Source organism: Mustela nivalis (assembly GCF_964662115.1).
Source record: "Mustela nivalis genome assembly, chromosome: 11".
NCBI lineage: Eukaryota > Metazoa > Chordata > Mammalia > Carnivora > Mustelidae > Mustela > Mustela nivalis.
This window is the reverse complement of record NC_139030.1, coordinates 5,511,328-5,532,044: the sequence shown is the minus strand read 5'-3', so window position 1 is coordinate 5,532,044 and position 20,717 is coordinate 5,511,328. Positions and strand designations below refer to the sequence as shown.

Sequence of the window (20,717 nt, the reverse complement as noted above, 5' to 3'; positions counted from 1 at the left end):
GACAATGAACAAACTAACAGTGATCACAAAAAGGAACTTATATTCTGTGGGATTTGGACAGATAGATACTAGACGTATGGGGATAATGCTCAATACATCAGATAGTGCCAAGTGCTAGAGAAGACAATCAAGTCAAGAAAGGAGATAAGGAAGGCCAGGGATGAGGGAGGTACCATTTTATTTAATTTTGTTTTGTTTTGTTACATAAACTAACTCCTTTATTATAGGCCAGCAGTGTTTCAAATGGTGGAACTTCTACTGGTCTTTCAACTCCTTCATCTTCTTTTTTTGTTTTGTTTTTAAGATATTATTTATTTATTGAGAGAGAGTGAGAAGGGGAGAGCACAAGCAGGCGAGAGAGAGAGAGAGAGAGAGAGAGAGAAACAGGCTCCCCGCTGAGCAGGGAAATTGATGTGGGGCTTGATCCCAGAACCCCGGGATCACAACCCAAACTGAAGATTTAACCAACTGAGCTACCCAGGCACCCCACTTCTTCAGCCTTCTGATGGCAGACTTTACTGTGACAGCAGAAATGGGATCGTAGGTCCAGGCACCACCAGCCATGGATCCCATGCAGGAGCCACAATGCCAGATCCCACAGCTTGCCTTTTCATCAAGGTGACACCTTGCCACAGAAAGAGCAAGTGTACATGGCATACCAGCTCATTTCAGTCTTCTTTTTCCTGAGGGAAGCTCCATAAGGGTCCTATGTTTACCCACAATTCCAACATTCTTGGAAGGTTTAGCCATGTTGCAGCAAACTAGGTCTGAACCCAGAGATGTGAGGGAGATGAGGAAGATATCATTTTAGAGAGCATGGCCAAAGAAGTCTTCATTGGGAGAGATAATGTTTGAAAGGAAGCAGGGAGTCAAAAAGGAATATCTGAGAGAGTACAAAATAAGCAGAGAGCATAGCAGGTACAAAGGCCCTGAGGTAGGAGGAGACCTGGTCTGATCAAGGAACACTGAAGAGGCAGTGTGACTAGAAGAGAATGGTGGAAAATAGTAAGAAAGAGACAAAGACCAACAGGGGAGGTAGCAGAAAAACAATGGGACTATCTCCCAGCACCTGTTGTGGAATTCCACAATCCTCCCAAGTTTGGGGACTTCCAAACCTCCTGGTAGAACGCTTCTGCCCCTAAGAGAGGAACCCTTGAGCATTCAGCTAATGCTCCAGCAAAAGACTAAGAGCGAAGACCTGGAGCCATGGCATCCGGTGAGAATGACTGGGAGGGGAGAAGAAGCTAGGGGATTCTGGAGGAGTGCCTGAAATGCAGGGGAATGGGAGACGTGGGGTACTGTAATACCAAGACCCCCCATTTGTCCTCAGCCGTCCTGAGAGATGCTTTAGTTGAGTGCACAGGTGTGTGTACACACAGAGGCCAACTTCCAGAAGCCTTTCTGATACTGCTAGTTGCATCTTCTGGGTCTGAAGGTTTTCTGCAAGGACTAAGTGTGAGTGCAGGGCCCAGAGCCCCAAGTACCTGCAGTTCACAGGGAAGCTGGGAGCAAAAGGGATGTGAATCAGCCCCTCACCTGCAGCTCTGGAAGCTGCAACATGGAAGCTCTGTGGGTACCGACCCGGCAGAGAGCACAGAGCAGCAACCTTCTCCCCTGCAGTGGAGGGTCTGGCCTAGAAGGGGGTGAAGAGAGAACCATGAAAGAGTGTGGACAAAGGAGGTCCACCCTGCTGTTCCTGATGTTCAAGCTGCCACCTTGCTGGGGAAGGAGGTCCTCATGCCATATTCAGCCTCACCTCGTTTTCGCTGGCAGAATGAAAGCACAGACCAGAAATGCAGGCTCCTTCTCCTGGAAATCAGAGAACTGAAGAGACCAGCTCAGGTTCAGACAGCTTAGGTTAGAGCCCAGGATTCCACCACCTCAGGCTCTCTCCCCACCACCCTACCACCCATATGCAAAATAGAAATTCATGCAATTCTCCCCGCAGGCCAGCCACACTAATAGTCAGGGTCATAAGCATGGGAAAGATGTTAAGAGGTTATTTGCACCTGCTTTATATTTGCACACTTTTCTGTTTAGTCTGATAAGCAGTCCAAACAGCAATTCAGTTAAGTGACCAAAGCCACTCAAACACATACACACAAATTCATCCTGTGTGCCTCCTCCCCTCAGAGAATATGATCCCAGCATGAGAATCCAGCTTCTACGGGAGTGACTGGCTTCTCATCTCCACCTGAGGGCCCTGTTGGAAATCACGCCCCCTGAGCAACTGTTTGTGCTTGGAATCACTGGCACATAGCAAAGCCATTCACACTTCCTATCTCACTCTGTCCTCACCCAGCCTGGTACTGCGGAGGAGGGAGGGGTGGACAGGACATTAGCATTTATCGAACTCTCTCTGTGCCTGCGTGCCAGGGCAGGCTGTTCATGTGCCCACTGGGAAGGACGGCACTATTACACACCTGCCTAGATAAGGAACTTAGGGTTCTCACACAGCTCAGTATCCTGAGTGTTCCTGGGGTAGATGTAAAGTCTGTTTCAAGGGCACACCCATAGCACATGGTGGAGTCCGCACTAGGATTCAGGTATAACTTGATCACACAACCTCTGCAACTCACCAGGTTCATGGGTAGGCAGGCAGTGCACCCCTGTCTATGACACCATGTGTTTTATGTACCACAGTTCTAAGGGGGAAAATGCTTCAAGCTTAAATACCCCCTGCTCCCCCCAATACACATGCACATAAACATAGACACCCAAGTCAGGAGAGCTGCAAGGCAGAACGGACCCTCACTGGGCTCAGGTCTTTGTAAGCTTCAGACCCAGTGGGTATAAGGTTCCCCACTCACTCTTACATAGGGAAGCCTGGGGTTCCTTGTCCTGAGCCCCTCTCCATTTGTGCCAGTAGGGCCCAGACTCACAGGCAGGTAGCCAGCTTGACTATGTCTGAGCGAGGACATTCTATTTCTTCCCCAGCCTTTTTCCTTCCCCTTTATTCACACTGAAGGAAATGGAACCTTCACCCAGGCCTGCCTCTGATAAGAGACTCGAGGCGCTGAGCTGAGCCTCTTATCAGGGAGTTGCAGGGAGATCTGGTGCCTGCCTGGTGGGCCTGGGGCTGATAAAGTGGGTCTGGGCCCAGCCGTTCACCACTTGCTTTCTCAGACCCATCCCCAGGGCCCAACCCCTCAGAAACAGGAACAGTGAGACCCAGGAAGCTTCTCTCCATTCTTAAGCACCAGATAGACTCCTGGTGGCCACAGGCAGCAAGACCCAATGAGGAGCAACTGGGGTAAATGGAGAAGGGGATGGTAGAGACTTTTGGGGGAGATGGACATGACAATGGACCTGGTGCCTCCCATGGAGATATCAGGACTACATCTATGGATTGAGCCAACTCCGAGTTCTCTGGGAGGCCTGAGGCCTGAGCCTTCAGACGACCTGCCAGGATGGCTCCATCAAAGCCGACTCGTGGGCACGTTGCAGCTCTTGACAGATACCCAAACTGGGACTGTGCTGGTGGTGCGCCCTCACCTGGAGACTGAGCTCAAGGAGATTATCACTAGAATATCAAGATATGAGCAGCTCTCAGACACCAAGGCTGACAAAGTCTGAAGAGCTAGAGATCAAGGGAAAGAGCAGTAGGATAGCCAGGGAGGCCTCCTCCAATCTCTTCCCTGGAACCAACCAAACCATCACTGTAATCATTCTCTAATCATTAGCCGAAGGATTAGTATATATAAAATTTCTGTGCAATGTGGAGAGATAAATGCAAAAGATGGTTTTACACCTGCACCTAGTAGGTGCTCAGCAATTGTTTTAGCAATCACTATACAACTCCTGCTTTCAGAAGCTCTCTTTTATATGATTTTTTTCCTGCTACATTTCAATCCAGTCTGCTGAGAAGACCTCTCTCTCACTCAGTAAGCTTTTGATGACCTGACTTACTATGTGTAAGCCACCTTGCAAAATGCCAGGATACTGAGACAAAGATGCCGTGGCCCTCCCTACCCCCAGGGTAGTTTTCACATACTTGATGAGTCTGTGCATAGTAACAGGAGGTCACTTTCACTGGGAGGTCAGGAGAGACATCCTCCTTGATGTGTAGACATTCATTCACAAGGTAGGCCTTCAGGCAGAGGGAACAGCATAAGCCCAAAGCCAGGAGGTATGAAGTGGAATTAGAATCCATGTGACATACAGTGGGCCCACATACAGTGGGCTCTGCTACTACCCTGCATGAAATGAACTACCCTGCATGAAATGAACACATGAAATAATAATGTGAAAATTCAGGCTGGCTTGTGTCTGTGGCTCTGAGCTCTCCCCCGGGTGCATTCCCCTGCCAGTCTATCATGAGCTGACAAAGAACCAAATAGTCTCTGGAGCTGTCTTGCAATATGTAGGACATACTTTCACCAAAAAATTTGTTGTTGTTTATCTAACATTCAAATTTAACTGGTGTTCTGCATTTTATCTGGCAACCCTAGGAGGATGGGACCTGGGCAAGGGTGTTTCTTAAAGAGTTCCATGTGATTCTGATGTGCAGCCAGAGTTGAGAACCATAAACAAGAAGTTCTTGCTTTGAGGGAAGAACCCACATACTCAGTGCCTCAACTCCCAGGCTAGGTGCCTGGGTGCAAAGCCCTCTGGGTAAATGGAGCACTCCTAGTCTTAAAAACTATCCTTATTTCAAACATTTTCAAGATCCCCTTCTTACTCATTCATCCCAGCCACACATGGATGCTTCCCACAATGGTCAAAAACCTATTTTTTACATAAATTAGAAGATCTGAAACACATCCTGATATTTAATACTTTAAGAGATTTATGTATTTTGTAAGCATTTGTTTTACATAATTATATTATATAATTATGGAACCTATTCATTAACTGTATATATTTTAGAACAAAATAATAAATCACTGTTCATAATCCTCCTACCTCTTCTATCACACTGTCTTCTTCACTTAACTTCTAATCACACTCCTGTCAGAACCCCAAATTCTTTAACCCTCAAGATGCCTAGCCTTGTCAAGTGTAACTTGCTGGACCTCCCCCCCACCACACACACCTCACACCTCTCTGCTCATGTCCACTACTCTCAGCCTTGATAGCCTCTCGTTGTGTCATGCTGATCCTTTCTTGGTGGCTTCTAAGTGTTCTTCTAAACTTGGAAGAGAAAAGGCTCTCCTCTCCCTCCCCGTACTACTTCAGAATATCTAGAGAATCTCCTTTTTCATAATCTTTCACCTGCTCATGGCCTACAATAGAAGGTATAGTTTCTTTAACCTGACCTTTAAGATTATCTACTTCCTGGGGCCCCAGAGTGGCTCAAGCAGTTAAACATTTAACTCTTGATATCAGCTCAGGTCATGATCTCAGGGTCCTGAGATCGAGTCCAGCATCTGGCTCCATCATTGTCTCTCTTTCCCTCTCCCTCTACCCCTCCACCTCCACTCGTGCTCTGCTCTCTATCTCAAAAAGGGAAAAAAAAGGACTCTTTTCTTCCTATAATGAGAGGAATAATGAAGTTTATTAATGATATTGAATCCAGTAGTGATTGTGGAAGAAGTAATAAGACACGGAAAAAGAAGAGAGGAAAATAAACCCAAGATATGTACCGGATTTAGCCATTCATCTCTCCTTCCTTCTCCTAAAATCATAACTTCTATATTTCCCCAAAAAATAGGTATGTGAAAGGTTTAGAATTAAAAACTGCATTTTTAAAAATATGAAACCATCTCTGCTAAAAAAGACAAAATTATTTGAAATCTGCTCTTAGACCATCTGACATATCTGGGAGCCTGAATCCTAACTAGTTAAACAGATCCATCTCTGTAACAGGCTGATGTCTCTTTTGGTAACTCTGTTTTCATTCTGTCACTTGGTCTGATAGAATAGTATATTTTGTCTGTATTTACCCTTTTGCTCTAAGATTATGTGTTAGATTTCAACCCTGCAATTGATAAGCTAAGATCCCTAATGAGGAAAGATGCACAATGTCTCCTGTCCATACAGCTGTATTAAAACATCCAATTCACCACTCCTGTTGGTTATGAGAGATAACCAGTTATTGGACTTTAGCCATACTACCTGCAAAATTCCCAAGTGAAACGAAGTCTAAGTTTGTTGGCTTTCTTGATTGGTCTCCAGGGCATTTATCACTTTCTGTGAAAGAAACATTTAATTTAGATGGCAGTTGATTTGTGTCATGGGATTTCAACTGACAGGAGGAAGAATTATGTATGTGTTTATAGCTTCTTTGCTTTTAAAAGATTAATGTTGGGGAAATATAAATCACAAGACCTGAACGGGGGGCTGGGAAGATAGAACAGGAGAGTGCCAGGGTGATGGATTGAGATGTATTATAGAGTGTCTTCATCAGCCAGAAATACAGTGGGAGGATGGAGTGGAGGGGTGGTGGGTCACGTGTGGTGAAGAGAAATAGCTTTTCCTCCCCGAGTACAAACACAGCACAGGGGCTTGACTGGGGGCAGCCAGCTTCCTGGCTGTAGAGCTGGGTACAAAATGAGGTGAACTGGTGACTTCCTGAAGCCCCCTTTCTGCTCTAATACCCAGAGGACAAAGGAGGGCTAACAGCATAGTGGGAAGCATCTGGAAGCCCAGCTATCCCAGGAGATAAACAAGGACTCCCTACTCCTCAAGTCATAAGCACTGTATCGCTCTGCTTCCCCCACAGGGGCCCTGCATCTAGGGGCCATATGTGTGAACACACATGTGCAGGAGCTATACTCAAATAAATGGGAATGATAAGAAGAGCTTGCTTGTATTGGGAAGTGCCTCTCTTGGTGCCATGAAGGTACATCCTTCTGTATTGTTGAGTTAGCTGAGCATTAGATTATGAGACTGACGTGCTGCCTACTGCACTAAGGAGGCACCTTAGCTGAGCATTAGAGACAGTCATATGCAGGTGGGACTCAGGTACCTATAACCGTACCTTTCTGGTGCCACAATCCACACTCCCTGTGCTGTGCATCACAACGCCCCCTTCAATCACTTTAAGATAACTTCTATAGAGCACTGTGTTGATGTACGTTTGCCTTTCTCTTTGTCACTGCCCCCAAGCAATATACGCCCAATATCTAGGTCAAAATGTACCCTCCCTTTCAAACACTAGTCCAGCTTAAAAAAACGAAGCAGCACAGTATCATTCACAATACTAGCTAACAGGTGTTACATATTAAGTCATACTGTGCCATCTATATGCATCATCTCATGTCATTCTCACAACTTTCCTCTGAGGTAAGTTCTCTCATGATCCACTGCATATGTAGGAACAGTGAGCCTCAGCACACCTCAACCCAGGATCGGGAGAAAGCTGCATCCTTTGGTGTAGATGCCCTCACTGACTTAAGAGGAGGAGAACTATTCCAGGGAATGGAAGAGGAGCCATGCATGCCTCTTACTCCTGTGGCTTTCCTTCCTTCTAGAATCCTCACCACAGCTCTACCCTTCTGGTCTGGAATCTGGAGGTTCTACTGTCTCAGGGCCACTTGGGCCTCCCATGGCAGTTCTTGGGGGCAAGTGGTCTTGTCTGTCTTTAGAATGTGGGCACTCATGCCCTCATCTGACAGGATTTCCCTGAGGCTTTGAACCAAGATCCCCAAGCAGCAGGAGTCCCCTCTACCTCCTATTCTCCTCGCCACCCAGCTCCTCTCTTAATAGGAAAGAGCTCTGCTGCTCCTGCCTGTCAAACCTGGTGAAGGAAAGAGAAAAACATTTTCTCCATCCTGTTCGCCAACTGATGAGCCTTCTGGAAAGCAAATAACAAAGCATGGCTAACTAAATCATCATTATTTACACATGCAGCCTGATCGAGGACATTTAGTCATGTAATTAGGTACCTAATTATGCTGAAAATGCAATTATATGATTGTTTTTTAAGTGAATTAACTCCTCCAGAGAAGTGGTAAGGATTAGTGCACATGATCCAGCTAGAGAGCAAGGACAGTAGAGAGCACGTCAGTGTGACCCTGGGCTGTGAGACTGAGTGACCTGTACCTGAGTCACTTGTGTGAGCACACACACACACACACACACACAGTCTGTTGGCTTCACTTCTGTGTTCCCAGGACTCCACACTGGCCTGCTGCATACCAGGAGCTTAATAAATGACATCCATTAATATCATTGAAAGCTTAGTGTGCATCTGTGGAGGGATTGTTTAATGACTGACTTGGAGACTCTTAAGGAGGTTATTTATTTAACATGAGAAAAGCAGGTGTGCAGAAAAATGATAAAAGAGTCAGCTGGGACATGTCAGAGGATATTTTACGCAACATCACTTACTCGTTCACGTAGCATTGTGTCAGACATTGAGGTATATAAAATACAGTCCTTGCCCTCAGTGTGGAGACAGACAACTGCAAAGCAGGTTAATGGTGATTTGAACAAGTTGTTCAGCAAACTGCAGCCTTCAGGCTAAACCCAGCCTCTGGCCTGTTTTGATAGAGTCCTGGTTTTTACATTTTTAAAATATTGTAAAAAAGCAGACAAACAAACCAATGAATAGAACAAACAAAGAAGAATATATGTGGTCTATGTATAGCCTAAAATATTTATGAGAAAGTTTGCTACCTTCTGCAGGGATAGAGGAAGGAGCACACAGCCCTTTGCAGAAGTCACAAAAGGCTTCCCAGAGAAGGTGACATGATCTAAACCTGTTTGCAGAACTGGAGTTTGGAAAGGCCCTGAGACTTGGCGCAGCACTCAGGCCTCCCAGGAGCTCCCTTCCAGCCTGGCGGCTGGAACATGAAAAACAAAGATTAAGGACAAATCGAGAGGATTTCTACCTGAAGTAAGGGCTGTAGGCATCCAGAAGTTCTGAAATGTCAGACAGTAGAACTTGGACTGGATATTCAGCAGAAGAACCAACAGGCATTTGCCCAGACACACTAACAAGCCCCAACATCAGTCAGAGGGAAGGGACAGATGACTCAGCTTCTCAGGCCCCTTCCAGCCTAGAGGCCATAGACTTAGCTCTGAATCATCACAGGGTCCCTCTTGGGACTGAGTGACTGGGGAGAGAAGAGCAGCTGCATGGAAGAGAGAGACACACACAGACACACAGCTCTACGAGGGCCCCTGACCTCCCACACACAGACACCAAGGACACGAAGTTTCCTAGCCCTCTTCTCTGTGGCTCAGGGCTTTCCCCCTGACCAGGTCCTCAGCACTGCCTGGCATCTCTGTTCCTAAGCCTCCAGACTGCATCACCAAGCCCCCTTCCCTCAGCTTCTTCTCCCTTGGGGGAAGATCAGCCTGGCTTCTGGAGGACATTGTGTTTCTCTCCCATGTTCTTGTGCCACTGGGCAGTGTGGAAACAAAGGTTACTTCCAAGGTACTGTTACTTCCTTGCTTCTAAAAAGCACACATCCTGTTCTCTGAAGCCGTTGCCTCTGCTGCCTCTCTCACACACATGGCCACTGTCATTCTTAATGCCATTCACCCTCAAAGGTGACTTACCTCAACTGCAACTGGCATCAGCCACTAGCTCCTACAGTCACTCACTGACAGGGGATACTAAGAATGACCCCAGTCTCCATTTCAGTCACCCTGCCCTCCAAAGCCCCTGGCACTCCTAGCTCCTGCCCATGTCCATTCCATATCTCCACTCAGGCAATTCCTCAGCCCAGAAGCTCCCCGGGCCCTGCAGCCTGGCCACCTCCCTTCCTTTCTCACCTCCCTTCCACAGCTCAGATTCTGCGGCCCATTGCTGTGGCCTTTGTTGTATGTCCTCAACTCCTGCCAGTAATTGCTAGGAAGTATGTTCAAGCCCACTACTTCTCACCTCTTCCACTAGGGTCCAAGCCACCATTCTCTCCACCCTGGGTTTTACCACAGCCCACCCCCCTTCCCTTGCACAGTGTAATCCTGTCAACGTCTCAGTTCATGCCATTCCTTTTCTCAGAATCCTCCCATGGCTCCCATCTACCTCAGGGTGAGACCTAGTGGCCATCCCGGGATCTCAAGGCCCTACGTGGCCCCAGTTCATGCTCCAACCCTGTCTTCTAAAGCTTATTTCACCACGGCCACACTGGCCATCTGGGTGTTCCTGAAATATGCAAAGCTGCTCCCTCTGTGTACAGCACTGTTCCCCAGATACCCTCATCCTGCCTTCATAGCCTGGGTCAGACCTCAGCCACATGCCACCTGTTTCCTGATGCCCTCCCAGCTGCACTGTTTAAACTTGCAACCCCCCCCTCCCCCGGAGCCCCACCCTTTTTTCTGCTTCATTGTTTCTCTTAGCACCATCTAGCACACTATAGAGTTTATTAATTTCTCCTTTGCATCATCTGCATTTCTTCCCTAGAACATGAACTCCAGGAGGACCAGATCTCTGAGCTGTTTGTCCACTGCTGTCACCCAGCTGGTTCGGGCCAAATGCTCTTCTCGTCTTTTCTCATTTTCTCCTGTTGGCTCAGTCTAGATGATCCATCTCCTTCGTGCTGCATGCCTGCATCCAAACATGCCCATGGCTGCAAGCACACCCTACTAACTCACACACAAACACATGCTTACACACTTTCCCACTCACACACACTCACACTGACCAGCCCCACCTCAGCGCTTCAACCAGAGCCCCAGCGTGGGGCCCAGCCATCCATGCCCTCTCCTGCCTCCACTCGCTCCAGCTTCCCACATTCTGTAGAAGGTTCTGTTTCAGTGTGTCTCACTGGGAAACAAAAAAGAAAAAAACACTTCAAATACCAAAAGCATGTATAGGAATGTTTTAGTGGAGCTTTGCCACGAAGGGCACAGAGAAAGGGGCCAGGAGCAAGAGGGAGACAGGGTATCAGGGAAGGTTTTCCTTCTCTTAAATTTGGGATGGTCATGCTGCCAGAAGTGATCGGGTGGAGGGACTGATTCAGTGATGCAGGGGAGAAGGGAGGATCTCAGCAGAGTCCAGTAAGAGATGGGTCTAGTACACACACAAAGGTGCAGTGGTAGGGAGCCCAGACAGCCCTGGACAGCATCAGATGGAAAGCTGAGATGTTCCTGATACGGTGATCCCTGCTTTCCTCCTAGTCCTCTCCTGCTCCCTCCCAGGATGCCCTGTGGAAATCCCCTGGCTCAGCTCTTTTCCTCTTCTCCCTGCCCTTGGCTGTTAATGCCATCGAGGCCCTGGAAGCCCTAGCTGGGGCTCCAGCCCTTACCTCTCCCCTGAACCCCAGGCCCTGTGCACAGTGGCCTACCTTGTGCCTATGCTGCAACCTGAAGTCTCTCTGGGCATAGCAACAACCCCCCCCAACCCCAGTGATCCCCCGCTCACCCCCTGCCCATAGTGAATGCAGCCCAGCCCTCTTGCTGGGGCCAAACCCTTGACTCTTCCTCCTCTCTGGTTTGTTTGTTTTCTTTCTTTCTTTCTTTCTTTCTTTCTTTCTTTCTTTCTTTCTTTCTTAGTTTCTCTTTCTTTCCTTCCTTCTTTAATTTGTTCATCTTACATCTAATCCAGCAGCAACTCCTATTGACTCCAATTCCAGACGTGTCCAAAATACCTCCATTCTTTCTCACCAGCACCACCACTGTGCAGGCCTAAGCACTTCTCTGGACCACAGCTGTAGCGGTCCCATCCTCACCCCAACATCTCTCCTCAGCACGGCAGCCATGGTGACACTGTTCAGATAGAAACTTCGCAAACTCCTGCGGGAGACCCTCCCTGGCCTCCCACCCCTCACAGATGGAAGCCATACTTCTTTCTACAGTAGCGTGCCACACCATCTAGGCCCACAGTCTCTGGCTCACCCCAGAGCTCACCAAGCTAGCCTGCCCCTGGCCTTCACACTGGCCAATGTCCAGCTGGAACACTCCTCTTTCAGACTCAGAATGAGCAAGGCTCATTCTCTCCCTGCTTCACACTGTATTAATGGGATCGGGCTGCTACCACAGAGCACTGTGCTGTGGCCTGGAGGACTTCAACAGCAGACATTTACTCAGGGTTTTGGAGACTGGGAACCCAAGATCAAGGCACTGACAGATCCTGTATCTGGTGAGAGCCTGCCTGCTTCCCAGTTCATAGGTGACCTTCTTCTCTCTGGGTCGTCACATGGCAGGAGGGGTGAGGGAGCTCTCAGAGTCTTTTTATTAAGGCACTAACCCCATTTATGATGGCTCCACCTCCCAAAGGCCCGACCTCCTAATGCCATCCCAGTGAGGGCTTTCAACATATGAATTTTTGGAGGATGCAAACATTCGGTCTCTAGCACAACCCAAAAGCATTTCCTCTGAAAGGCCTCCCTGATCACTCTCTCTCTCTTCTCCCTTTTTATGTCTCATAGCATCTATCACCACCAGGCCCTGTAGCATGGATCCACATCTTTCATGGGCTATCGGTTGCTCCCTCCTCTAGAATGGAAGATGCTGAGGACAGGTTTTGTGCTGTGCACTGTGAAATCCTCAGGCTCTAGGACAGGAACACAGTAGCCATTCAGAGACTTTTGTTGGCTGAATGATTCTGGAATGAGCTTTGGAATTAGACCTGGATTCCAATCTCAGAAGTTATCCATTGTTTAAACTTGGGCAAGTTACCCAACATCTCTGAGCCTCAGTTTCCTTAACTGTGAAGTAATAGGCATTATAACATCCCATTCAATGATTATAAAATTATAATCAATCAATTATAAAATGAGCCCCAAGTGGTGGCAATGGCATCATTATCCACATCAGGAAAGGAGAGTTTCAAGCAGGAAAAGAGAGCCTTGGGCAATCAGGATTCCTGGGGAAGTAGAGGATGTGGAGGCAAGACGGGAAACCTAGGCCTCAGGGTGTGAAAGAGAGAGCACACAAAGGCCAAGCAGACCCATGAAGGTTGGGGGAAGTCTGAGAAGGTGACCTTGTCTTCAGAAAAGCTTCTGAGGCAGGGTGACTGCAGAGAAAGGCTTTATAACACCAGCCTCTGTTATTTCCTAAGCTGAAAAGATGAGGTCCTCCCTAGGTCCCTGTGCCTGAAATCAGGATTGGGAAGACTTATCACTGGCTCACTTCCTGGGTGCACTGTCATTCTGAGCCTCATGCCTCACTGAGAGCTACTTACAGAATTATTTTCCCCATTATGGATCTTGCTTATCATCCATGTGCTTGACCTTGGGCTAGAACAGATATAGCTGGGAAGCTCACAACCCACCATCAGCGGTAGGGACCATGCCTTAGAGAAGCAGCTGCATCAGCTCGAAGAGGGGCCCTATAGGACTGCACATCCTGAAGGGCTGTGTTTGTGTCTGTGCACTTGTGTGTAATATAATACAGGAATTTTGGGTGCCTTGGGTTGTTCAGTCGATTAAGCGTCTGCCCTCATCTCAGATGATCCCAGGGTCCTGGGATCAAGCCCCATATTGGGCTTCCTGCTCAGCAGGGAATCTGCTTCTCCCTCTCCCTGCTCATGTGTGTGCTCTCTCTCCCTCTCTCCCCCTCTCAAATAAATAAATAAAATATTTAATAAAAATAATACAGGAATTTCCATAAAGAGTCAAAATCGAGGAAAGGGAACAGTAGAACACTTACATTCTAAACAGACACTAGACATATCCTAAGTGGAGTCCACACTGGGACAAGCATGGTCACCCGTAAATTGTGGTCTCAGAGAAGCTAGATAGCCACCCAGAGCATCCCTGAGGGCAGTTGTGGGAGAATACAACACTGCATTGTCCTTGTCTCTCTAAGTGGCCTTCAGCATCTCTCCACCTCTGGCCAAGTGAAGAGAACCTGAGAGAGTCCCCAGAGCATGCAGAGCTGATGCCACAGAGAAGCTGGCTCTGCGTCCATCTGTGCAGTAGGGGCAGCGGCAGCACATCCTAAATCTCCCCTGCTCTGCAGGACGAGGCCCAGAGGACTTGGGTGTGAACATCCTCAAAGCAGCCCACTCACAGGAGCTCCATCCAGTCCGGACAGGGGCCTGCTGAAGGGTCCACCAGCCCAAGGCCCACCAGGGTCAGGGGTGGACACACCTTCCTCAGTTCGTCCCAGTGGCCATCACTCTACCCTCAGAAAGAGCCTTCCCAGTCCAGAGCTCCCCACCAACACCAAACAACCCATGTCGCCCATTAGGGGGTAGAAAGGTGGTTCCTCCTGGCCTCGTATCTCCTTCCCACTGCAGCTCTGGAGGGGCCGAACTCAGAACTGGTGAGGAGAGAGGAATTAATGAGAGAAGGCCCCCTTTCCCCTGCTGGGCAAGCTGAGCATAGTGAGAGCTTTTTAAAAAACATTTTAGCTTATTATGGTATGAACACTTACTATGAGACCTACCCACTTAACCAATGTTCCAGGGTACCAAGCAGTTGATTGTGGACACAGTATCATATGACACAGCTCTAGAGCTTTCCATCTTCCTTTTCTGAAACTATGTTCATTGATTAGCAAGTCCCCATTTACCCCCAGGACCTAGCAACCACCATTCCATGCTTGGATTCTATGAATTTGACTATTTTAGTTTCCTCATGTAAGTGGAATCATGCAGTATCTGTGTTTCTAGGACTAGCTTATTTCACTTAGGACTTTTAAAATGGGTATGAGACCAAAGCTTTTGTTGTGGACTGGACTCTCCCGGGGAGGGACTGGAAAGTTAAAGAATCGACCCACGATGCAGTCCCCGGCCAAGAGCAGCTACACAGAGCATGCTCTGACAGTTTAGAGGGGGGACAGAAGCTGTGTCACCATTGTACAGCCCGACCCTTCCCCTGCCTGCCTCTCCTACACCACAGTGCCCTCCTCCCACACCTGTTCAACTCAGGGCCTGCCCGCAGCAGGCATTACCTGTAGGAGACCAGAAAGAAATTTACATTGTGACTGAGTAATTGCGTTGACTATCCATGGGCTTAACTGGATGAGAGAATGTATAAACTTGCTGACAAAGCATAGCCATTGCCCATGTGTATCTTGTTTCCCCCACAAAACAACATGAAGTAGTGATGGCAACCCAATGCCAGCTCACGGAGCTCTCCTGAACAGATCAGGTAACAAGACAAGCCCAAGTGGAAAGCTTGTCTTGGGGCTAGCTGACCACTTAGCTCAGGTGGAAAGAGGTAGAATCCAGGGCTGGGTTGATAACCCCAGGAAGCTGTGGATGCAGTATAGGTGTTGTGGTCAAAAAGGCTTTAGACCAATGAAGAACCAGACAATGGTGGCCAGGATGAGCATTCAAGGTTATTTCTACCCAAAAGCTGACCAGGAGGAGCATTCAAGTTCATTTCTAATCCAAAGCTGACCAGGATGAGCATTCAGGGTCATTTCCAACCCAAAGCTGCTGGGAACCAAGCAACTGATACGTACATGCTCACTACAATGTCTATAGTAGATGACACGAACTCCTCCAACACCCTTCCCACAGACATTTTGAAAGATGAGGCATTCTGTGACCTTGAGGTATAATACCAGCTCTCCTGAGGTTACAATGGTTGGCTTTCAGGGACTACAAGAATCTTCTCCAATTGAGCTCTCTGACACCCACACAACTAAGGGTGCCTTTCTGCCAGGCAAACTAGAAGTCATCACCTCCAGGTGCTAAACCCCACTACTTCTTTATAAATAGAAGGATAGATACAGACTCCAAAAGTGAAGGGGTAAAATCATTGATGGAAGATTCACTGTACTTGGGGGGGAAAAAAAACACAAGAAATATGGATGAGCATGAAGTGACTGAAGATGGCCACAGCGATAAGGAGAAAAGGAAGAGATGGAGGGAGATGAAGCCAAGAGGCGAAACTGAGTCTGTGCATTCCATTATAAGGTTACTTCCCCTGAGACTGAGATTAGAAGGATAACTGAGGCCTCCCTTCAAAGTATCCTGCCCAGAGGGCTCTCAACCAGTCTAGGAAGTGAGAGGGACCCCTTCAGTGTCTTTAGGAAGATGCTCAAATCCAGGAATCCTTGAGAGCTCAGCAGAGTAGAACACCCACAATGACTTAAGAGAAGTTATGCAGCTTCTCTGAGGAAACCAAGCAGAAGCAATGCACCTGTGCCATCACATTTCACATGTGAGGAAGCCAGAGCACTCCCCAGGACAGTCCAAGTGTGGTCTAGGCAGGAGCTCAGTTGTGCTGCAGGACTGCCCCCTTGCTCTGGATAGCACTCCTTTAGACAAAAGCAAAACCTGTAGTCTAGAAGCTGCAGAATTTCCCATATCCAGGCTCTGACTCATTTCTGGAGAGGGCCAGTACCTTTGTTTCCACCTGCAGAAACAAGGATGTCTGTGAGGACTTTCGGACTCAAGCCACACCTGGAACTCCTCCATCCACATCTACAGCCCATGGAAAAGGCAAGATGAGCTGGGGGCATTGAATACACTTGCAGCTTTCCCCAGCATGCACCTCTTTATTGGAAGGGAAAATGTCAAGCAAAGGATATGTGGACACAAGACTTAGATCATTGAGAAAGCACAGTCATAGTCCTACTGTCCAGTGATGGCCCACAGTGGCTTTTGTGGGGAACACTGCGAAAGGACGCAGACATCCCATGGGGTTTAGGGTGGGGCAGGCAGATGAGTAAAGTTGGAGGGAACTCTGTGGACATTATAGTCCGAGCCTTTGAAGATTCTGTGATGATAGCTGGTTCTATAGATCCACTTCCAATTCCTGACCTTAAAAGTATCATGTTTATCATAGATGATTTGGAAAATGTAGAAAACTGTATATTAGGAGAAAATAATGCCATTCCTAAACCCCACCGATCACCCAAAAGCCACTACCCCTACATGCTATTTCCTTTGATTCCTTTTTCATAGTTTTTTAAAAATATTTAATGTAATTTATATTTACAGGGTCCTTTTTCTCCCCTTAAATCATGCTGTAAGCATTTTCCTCCTGTCACTGAGGATTTCCATGCATCACTTCAATAACTGCATAATATTCTATGATATAAGCATATCTGAATTGACATGACCAATTCCCTAATGTAGAACATTTAGATTGTTCTCTCTCTTTTATTTTCTATTTTATACCAAATTGCAGTATACTTTCCTAAGCATGAATTTTTGCTCCCTTTTCAGACTATTTCACTAGGATCATACTAGAAATGGAATTTTTGATTCTCAGGGTGACACATTTGCCAAACAGTATACAAGAGAATTAAAGGTGACCATTTTTGAAAATCTCACTTGGGGACTCTTTTGACATTGGTGACAGTGGTGATCCTGGTGACAATGGTGATAATCCAACAGCCAGCCTGTGCTGGCCACTGCCCCAGGTGCTCACCACACACTAGCTGACAAGGAGCCTATATAGCTGTGCCATCACATTTCACGTGTGAGGAAGGTGAGGTTAGAAAGGCCACAGCACTCCCCAGGACGGTCCAGGTGTGGTCTAGGCAGGAGCTCAGTCGTGCTGAGGGACTGCCCCTTGCCTCTGGACCTCACTCCTTCACCTGTTCACTCCCAAGCCTGGCTGACACAGCCAAGGTGCACGCCTCACAGGTATGCAGGGAAGCAGGCACCCAGCCACGAGCCTGGCGGGTGGAGGCTTTCTGTGCCCTCACTCTCCCCCAGTCAGGACGGAGCTGGGGCTGGAATCAGTGTATCCAGGGCCTTCTGTGCTCCAGTCACTTCTGCCCAAGCTCAGAGCTAGGAAGTCAGGCAAATGCTGATTGGGATACACTGTCCCCTCTTGGTTTCTCAAAATTTCTGCAAGCATTTATTCCCTTTGCCACTTTGGTGCCCCAAACACCTTTCTTTGGAGAATCACTTCCTTGATGCATCATCAGAGCCCAGGGATACTGAAAAATATCGACAGAGGTTGTTTGTATTCCGTAGGTCTCACTGCAGGCACTCAGTATACAGATGGATATCCAACGGGCAGTTGAGACTTTAAAAGTTTCCAAAGAACAAGGCACAGGAGACTAGTCTTCTGATCTGGCATTGATCAGAGGCCAAGTGCACCTACCAGATGCTGGCGTGGGGCCCTCTGTCCTCTCACCCAACTCCAGTCATGGGGGCCGGCAAGGAAGCCAGCACAGGTGACAAATTCTCACAGTAACCACTATGCCAGGTCTGAAACTACATCAGCTGGCTCCTGAAAGAAAGGACACTAAGCTCAGAGTCGCTCAGATGCCAGGCAGCTGAGAGTATGACTTCTTATTTTCATTGCTAAGAGAGGACCATCCCCCCACAACTTCCATTTACTGAAGCCTTATATCACCTCCTTGCAAAGAGGAGGTGTGTGAAAGCATTGGAACTGAGCACGCGATCTGTAAGCCACTCTCACTGTCACAAGCTCAGTGGTTCTCAAAGACAGGCTCCTTGGACCAGCAGCATCAGCAGCACCTGGGAACATAATTAACAATGCAAATTCTCGGCCCGCTCTTGGTGTGCTGAGTCAGAATCCGAGGTGGGTGCAGTGATCTGTGGTGTCACAAATCCCCCAGGAAATACTGACGCACACTCAGACTGAGAACCCACGATCAGCCCCCTCTAGCCCTATCAGGAAGAGGTTTTACTCTCTAAAGGAAGTAAAAGGAAGCTCCAAGAAGTGAGCTAAGTTGCCAGAGAAGTTCTGCCCTCTGGCCTAGGTGTAGTTCTATGTCATGGGGCTTTGTATCTGACATACAATAACCAGACACCACAGCAGTTGGGCCCACACAGAGGTCCTCCTGCCCCACGTAGAAGTCATGACCACTCTGCTATGGACTTGCACCCCGCATCCTCTCACCACTGCGCCCAGCTCCCCCTGCTGGTATTGCCCAGTACACCGTCTTCGTAGGTCCCTCTTGGGAGCCCCCTCTTCCTCCAGGAACTCATTCCTGAAAACATCAGAAAGCTAATCTTTCTAAACTTATGTGCATGCCTTTGTCTCTATTACACAGTAAGCTCCTTCCAGGTAAGGTTCCTGGCTTAAGTAGAGAGCACATTGCTGCAAAACAGTAGGTGCTAGAGAAATGTGGCCGAGGACACAGAAATAAACAAACAGAATCATGACCACCCGCATTTTCAGAAAGCCTGGGAATCCTGGGGCTGAGTCTGATAGTTGAGTCCCCTCTGCCACACCCCTAGGCATATCTTTATTGCTCATTTTGACACTTTACCACACAGACAGTGTTGGCAGTCTCTTTTCACATAAATATATTAAATCTCCTCAACCAAGTCATAAGCTCCCTGGGGGCACACGCCATCTTCTCCACATCCCAGGCTAGGTAAATGCTACCTGCTCAGCCAACATTGATGGCTTGCAAGAGAGATGGATAGACAATGAATAATAAGCTATCCATTTATTATTTTGTAGCACTACTATCCTGAGACCAATTCTTCTCCAGTTGTAGCTTAAATGCTATATCCTTTCAGAGTCTGATAACAACAAACCATCAAAGAAAAGGAAACGTGGTTGACCTTTTTCCTACCCAAAAAGAAAAGTCAGTTAATAAACTTCAGTTGTCAGCTGCTTTCTGCTTGACCGGCATAAGAACTTGGAGGCAAGAATCTAGCACAGGAAGAAGAAACTCCAGTGGGAGCCAAGGAGAAATTTCTGTGGCCGTGTAGTTTCCTCTCCCTCCCCCAATAGCTGTCCTCCTCCTGAACCCAAATCAGACTCACGCAAAGTCATGGCCACTGGAGAGTGACTTTTCTAACCAGATCTGTAGTTTCTTTGAAATGGAATGCTCTGGGTAAGCAGCCTGGAGCTTGGCAAATCATCAGGCAACGGTGTGGACCCCTTTGTGTTGCTGTCATCCACACGGTTGTTATGGTGGGATCTCTCTGAGGACTACTCGACAAACCTCTATTCCCCTTCATGGTTTTAAAACTGAAATAATATTCCTCTTCCCACAACACTTAGGCATCCTGGTTCAAAGACATTCTCCCTCTTGACTTTAAGTAACTGACTTCCCCAGAGGGCTCTGCCCTGGCCAGAATTCTTGTGATTTTGTTGGTCCAGGTGGACATGGGAAACTGGGAGCAGGCTCTTCCTCCATAACTCCTGAGGCACAAGGAAAATCCATTAGAGGTGGGCAAGAGGTGTAAAGACAAAACCTTGCCCAAAAGAAGAGAACTCCTGGCACAGCTTCATCAGAAAACATGGAAGAAGAAAAATTCTTGGTGGTCCCAGAGGGTCGACCTGTGTCTCTGGAGCCAGCACCTGACCACTGCTCTCTGTCAACATCTGAGAACCTCCAGGGTCCGGCTGCTGCTAATGTCCTGCACCCTGTTGGCTGTGCCCAACTGCCAGCTGGAACTGGGAATGTCACCTTTAACAAGGGGCAGCACCTGTGTTCCCTGCTGCCCTCGACCAGAGGAGAGGCAGCTGGCCGCCCTGTGGACCACATGTAGAATCAGCACGTGTGTGGCCACAGCCAGGTTGTAGATTTCACAGGAGAAAAGCCAGTGCCAGTGCTTTGAAGGGCACACATTCTAAGACTACGGAATCCTGGCTTTGAACACAGGTTCTGCTTTTTGTTGGCAGTGAGATTTTTAACATGTTATTTGACTTCTTTAGGCATGCGTTGATTATCTGTGAGTTAAAAGAGGGAGGAAACTCCCCTTTTGCAGGCTTGCTGCAGGATTAAATGCGGGAGCTTCCACAGAAACTTTGCCCAGAGTTTCTATGCACAGAGAACCTGCAGAGTGTTTCTCCTCCTCCAGAGGCTCACAAGGCTGAACCCCAGGCTATGCAGTCTCATCTCCATAATCAGGGAGCATTTCTCCCACTCACCATCCTACCCCTTCCCCCGTGGGAGGGCAGTTTCCCTGAACAGGAGTTTGGGGCTATAACAGCCCTTCCTTTTCCTCTCCCTCTGAAGATTTACCAGCTCAGCTCACA

The 20,717-nt window shown here is 47.9% G+C and overlaps 1 protein-coding gene, 1 long non-coding RNA gene and 1 pseudogene across 4 annotated transcripts in view; 1 reads left to right on the top strand and 2 right to left on the bottom strand.

The window, feature by feature from the left end:
* LOC309844492 overlaps positions 1-20,717 on the bottom strand; it is a 49,925-nt gene that overhangs the window by 13,904 nt on the left and 15,304 nt on the right. Inside the window, exon 2 of one of the 2 annotated variants that reach the window (XR_014300735.1) lies at positions 17,853-17,981. The exons of the other annotated variant lie outside the window; for it this stretch is intronic. This is a non-coding gene — a long non-coding RNA (uncharacterized lncRNA). The remainder of the gene's footprint in view (positions 1-17,852; positions 17,982-20,717) is intronic. 2 annotated transcript variants of the gene reach the window in all.
* The window catches only part of GYPC (glycophorin C (Gerbich blood group)), a 43,680-nt gene that overhangs the window by 16,330 nt on the left and 6,633 nt on the right, over positions 1-20,717 (top strand). The window lies entirely within an intron of this gene.
* On the bottom strand, positions 284-750 carry LOC309844490 (large ribosomal subunit protein eL43 pseudogene; annotated as a pseudogene). Its single transcript has one exon. The product of its transcript is annotated as a large ribosomal subunit protein eL43 pseudogene (transcript).